We start from the raw sequence: 6,129 nt of genomic DNA on the forward strand, positions 1-6,129 counted from the left end.
CACTTGGATCTACCATACTTTGAGGTGTTCTAGCAAGATCTAACAACCAAACTCCCTTCCCCACTCATCAACCATTTCGACCAGCCATCAAAAGGGAGAGAAGACATATTTTCAACCATAAAAGAGAAAGAAACCAAGGCAAGAACACATCTAGAGCCAAGAACTCACCTTGAACCTTGATTGTATGACCAAAGTTGATGCCTTTCTCTTGGTTTTCCCTCAAAACTCTCTCTTTTTCCCTCTCTTCATGCCTTGCACGAAATTCCCATATGATTTAGGGGAGAGATGAGCTCATTAATGTGTACAAAATATCCCACCAACCATCATTAATGTTATGCCAAGTGTCACTAGCCTACTTAATCTTAATCCTCTCTCTTAATTAACTTAAATCATAATGTAATTAAATTCCAAAGTCAAGATCCTCTCCATTGGTAGCTTGACACTTGGAAAGCTTTAATTAACATCCATTAAAGGCTTGACAAGTGACTACTTGTGGGCCAAGCAAAGTGCAAGACTCTGATTAACACTTTATCGGTGCACTTTTACTCCGGGTTTAACTTCTTTTCTATAATTACAGTGCTCTGGCCTCTGTAATTATTTTTTGTCAGATCCATAAATTCTCTTTAATTTTAGAGAGTATCTATGAATTTTCTTAGCCCATAACACTTCCTTTAAGTCTTGCATAAAATTCATTTACTAAAATACTCTTTTATCGGCAAAACCGGCTCTTTAATTTCATAAAGCCACTCTACTGGCCTTTTGGTTACGGGACTAATTTTATAAATTAGTACAACCTTTTAACCATTTAACCTCATTTTTGTATACACTTTTGAGATCTCTTGCTATTTCAAATAATTACCTCAAATGGTATACTTTTTACCGGTCACAACCTCATAAATTCTATTTAAGCTGCCTCAGGGGTATTTTCATCTTTTCTCTTCATAGAAGAGCCTTAGAATATTATTTCCAATTTTCTAGGATTTTCTTGGAATTCTCTGCGTACTCTTCCATTTTTACCCATTTTGGTCATAACTTTCTGAATTTACAGTTTAGTCCCTTCTTGGACTTAGCTTCATATAATCCTCTCTTTGAGGCTTCTAGCTTAACCTTTGGCCTGTATCTAGCCTCTTTTCTCTTTTTGGGCCTTCGAGACTTTACTGGAGCCTCTAACCTTAATTATACCCGAGCCCCTGAAAACTTTTACTTTGCAGTGTAGTCCCTGAAACTGCTTTAACTTCCTTTTTCATCTTTGGGACTTCTGCTCACAGGGGTCTGGTAACCTATTTAATTTAGGCTATTTCTGGAACGTCTAGGCCTAAAAGTCTGGATATTACAATTCTCCCCCTCTCAAAAAAAATTTCGTCCTCGAAATTTCGGGTCAAACCTCTATTCTTACCCTTAATGAGAGGTTACCTGAGGGGAGTATCCCTTCTTATACTTAACTCTGGCCTTTTCAACTTTTCATTATACCTCATTTCCGAGTTTCCACCTTGGGCTTTGTAACACCTTATGTTTATACCAATTAACTTTCCTTGCGGAAGCATTTGGAATCACTTTTGAAGGCTACAATTGATGAAAAATCAAGTTTGAAAATTTTCATTTACGGGTTACTATTCATTGTCACCTTAAAATGTGACAAACTTCGAAAATTCATAACTAATTGTAGAAAAATTGAAATTGAGTGATTCCAAGTTCTACAGAAAGATCTTTGGATAAAATTTTGAGGAAAAATAGTTTCTGAACTGATTGCCTTGAAATTCGAGCTCAATTTCTTTTGAAAAAATTACTGTTCATTTGGTCATTTTCGGATTTTACTGTATTTTTGCCTAACTTTGCAAAGGCATAACTTTCTGCTCGGTTAACGGAATCGGGCAAACTACCCCTCATTTTAAAGAGAAACATCAGATCTCTTTGCTTGCCAAATCTTATGACCTAACTCACTCGTTTGATAGGTCAAACTGGAGCTACAAACTCATTGCTCCAGGACTTACGTTTTATCCCTTAACATCTCTTTAATTCTTTTTATTTCTTTGGCATACATAACATGGACTTACTCTTTCCCGTTCATGCTCATACACTTTCATTCATGCCATAAATATTATGATTAAATACATGGCATCATTGGCATCCATAACATAGTTTACAAAATAGGAGAATTATACATTCATCAACAGTCTCATCCATTAACAAGAATAATTCTCCGCTTACTTCTTCTTGCTTCTCATGCCATTATTCCCATTGTTGATTGACCTAAATGGTTGGTTAGGGAGAGGTGAGATTCGGGGGAATCTCAGTAGCAAACACTACCCATAAGCATGCAAGACATAATAGACATGCATGACATGTTATAACATTAACACATGAATGCCATGGAAAGTAAGCTAAAGCATTTCATGCTTCCATAACATATTGCCAAGGCAAAACATAACATAAACTTGCAAACATAACTTTGCAAACATTTCATCATAGCTTAGTCACATCATGGCAACACAATCACATCATGCAAGCATACATATCAAGCACACAGTATAGGTAAGTTCACTACCTTGTAACATGGCTTTCCCCTTGCTTTTCCTTTGGTTTCCTTGTCTTTCCAACCATGTGGACATTTCGTCAACATCACCAAACATCCTCTTGGATGTTCCAAAGGTCCTAAACATAGTCACATTGATCATACAAACCATTAGGACCACTAGATTACATAAAGTTCAAGACTAGCTTTCTTGAACCTCAACCCTTTCTCTTAGTCTTAGGGTTTTCTTTCCAACTTTTCTAACATAAATCTTATCATTTCCCATCCTTAAGATCCATTTCTTGTCAATTAGGACCACTTTAGATGGCCTTAGATTCAAGAATACCAAATCTGGAAATTTTGCTTCGCGGGTACTGTTCACGCAGAATTTTCAGAATTTTTGCTCAACTTTGAAAATTCATAATTAATTCTATAAAACTCCAAATTGAGTGCTTCCAAGTCTCACTGGAAGATCCTTAAGTTAAATTTAAAGGAAAAATATTTTCAAGAGCCAATTCTACACCGAACAGTACCGGAAATGTACGGAAATCGAAACTCTTCCAAAAGTTCAACACTGTTTCCAGATTTCAAACCCTAACTTTGAAAAATCACCATAAATCGTACACATATCCAAATGAAGTGTTCTACCTATAGATTTAGAGCTCACAGAGTGTACTTTAAGCATGCAAAATTTCAGAATTAGATACGCACAGTAACTAATCCGAAATAGGCATAAAATCAGGTGCTATAACCACCACATACCGTGTTTTAGAGTTTGATCTGGCTTGGAACCACTTGGCCTTTCTTTCTCCCTCTTCTTTCTCTCTCTAGAAACCATTTTGCAAGAGCTTCCCCATGGATTCCTTATGCTTGGACGAAATGGTAGGGAGGGGAGGCGGTATTTATAGAAAAACAGACTGAATCTGGACCGTTGATCTTAAAAATACGTGGCTCGATCCGGACCGTCCATTTTCTCTTTTGATCTTACGGTGACAAGTGTCCTATGACATCATGCTTACCTCATCATGATGACATCATGCTTACATCATCAAGCCACATGTCTTTAATCCGACCGCACACGTGCCTTGCATCCGACCGTACACGTGTCTTCCATCTAGCCGTACACGTAATATTTTCTTTTTCTCATCTAACCGTACACTTGTCACTTTTATGTCCTTTCATCATTTATGGCATTAAAATAGGGAGAAAATAAATGGAAATTCGTGCAAAAATATCTCCTTAATTATTTCTCCACCTATCAAGCCAATCTTGCACCATATAAGATACTTTTCGGGTCCTGACTTACCCTGTACCACCAGGACATGTTCTGACACTATTTTCTCATCTTAATTAAGTACATATATGGTGCCACTTTAGAGGAGCATAGATGAAAATAATTAGCTCTACTGACAGGCTACTTAACCTTACTGAGTCATGCAGTAGAGGTTTCACTATAACGGGTAGACAAAAGACTGTCTAAAATATTCCCGTACTGCGTTCTGATTTTTATGCTGTCCATAAATATCTTCTGGTGACTCAGCATGATGACTCGTAGGTGTCATGATTACGCTTGATGACTCAGCATGATGACTCGTCGGTGTCATGATTACGCTTGATGACCCAGCACGCTGACTCAGCATCGTCATGATGGTTCTTAGATATTTTCTTTGGTTTTGTCTCCTATTTAGGGGACAAAATTATTTAATATTTGACTGAAGCATTTTATTCAATCCAGAGCTCCAAAAATTCATCCAAAAATATCATAAAATTCCTCATATTCTAGAGAAAATCTGTGAATTTTCTCAGGTCATAACTCAACCTGTAGCCCCACTTAAAAATCATTCTTTAAAATGCCCTTTTTCGGCACAACTGGCTTTTAAGTATTCTTAAAGCCATTTTGCTTGTCTTCTAGGGATGAGACTAATTTTATAATTTTCTACAGTCTCTTAGATCATACATCCCCATTTTACCATAATTTTCTGAGGTTTCCTTATGACTCAAACAATTAAATCTACCTCTACATCTTAAATTGAGCCATAAACTTGTAAATTCCTTTTAAGTTACCTCAGGGGTATTTTCATCATCTCTCTTCACAAAAGAGTCTTAGAATATTATTTCCCATTTTCTGGGATTTTCTTAGAATTTTCTAAGTACTTTCCATTTTTACCCCTGATGGCCGTAACTTTCTGAATTTACGGTTTTACCCCTGCTTAGGCTCAACCTCATAAAACAATCTCTTTGAGGCTTCTAACTTAACCTTTGGTCTGCATCTAGCCTCTTTTCTCTTTCTGGGCCTTTGAGACTTTACCGGAGCCTCTAACTTTGATTACCCTTTAGCCCCTTAAAACCTTCACTTTGCAGTTTAGTCCCTAAAACTGCTTTAACTTTCTTTCTCATCTTTAAGACCTCTACTAAAAAGGGGTCTGGTAGCCTATCTCATTTAGGCTATTTCTGATACTTCTAGGCCTAAAAATCAGGATGTTACAGGCTTCATACTTACATAACTCGTCGTTCTAAACTTTTCTGTCATTCATATGAGCATGGCCTTTGCTTTTAAGTATTTTGTCACCACTGCTCATATTCTTCCTATACTTTAGGCTCATTCTTTCATTATAATACCATGACAGTATACCTGTCTTCTTGGTATTTTACTATACCATGGCATTTTGGGTTCTCTTAATACAGCCTTTATCTATCCTTTGCTGTATACCCTGTCATTCCTCTTTACTTTAAGGGCATATCTTCTTTCTTTCCTTCATTGACTAGAACAGAATTGAGCCTAGTCTAATCGACAATAGACATGTCTGGAACAAGTCAAGGGTACTCTCTCTATATTAGTCCACCGCTGAAGGAGATTTCAATATCTTAAACTCATCTCTAGTCATCGTCTTCCCAAAGAGGTACTGTACTCTTACCCTTATGGCTCGGCTACTTTCTCTTAAGCTTGGTCTACTATGACCTCGAGAGCTACTACGCTCTACCGTAAGCCTCTTTAGGATCCACTATGACCCTGGAATACTATCATCCATCTGAGCCATCTTAGGATCTCTAGGAGACTCTGGACCATAGAGTTGAGTAATAAAATAAGTCATCTCCACTCAGCTAGTAACTTGACTGATTATTCCCCAAGACTGCTCACAGATATCAGTATTGTCTTCTTAGGCATTGCTCAATCCTTTCTGTCAACTCTTGAAATTCTTAGCCTTTCCCTATTTCTTTAGCCCTTCGTTTTAGCTTCCTTAAGTCACTTTCCTTTCTTTGTGCCTTTCGAATCCCTAGGCACTGGCTCATCTCTAGAGCCCATTAACTTCCTATTATATCAATGCCAGCCTACCTTGTCTTAGGATTCTATAGTCTTCACTGTCTCTTAATAGTTTAGACAGCATCAGGAGAGGACTTATATCATCACATTCTCATTATCCTTTAGTATTCCGTAGTACCCTACTAAGTTCGAGGAGCATCTGTTTGCATATCACACTTCTGTTGTCTTAACCAGTTTCACTCTCTCTCTCTGGGGTAAGGTCCTCCTGTGCCTTATCTCAGCTACTTCTGCTTTTCCTGTGGGAGGACAGATTGCTTTAACTGGAGCATCGTCAACTCAACCACTTGCTTTCTGT

The sequence above is a fragment of the Neltuma alba genome, unplaced genomic scaffold, assembly GCF_004799145.2.
Source record: "Neltuma alba isolate B1F8T4 unplaced genomic scaffold, ASM479914v2 tig00010076_pilon, whole genome shotgun sequence".
NCBI classification, from domain to species: Eukaryota; Viridiplantae; Streptophyta; class Magnoliopsida; order Fabales; family Fabaceae; genus Neltuma; species Neltuma alba.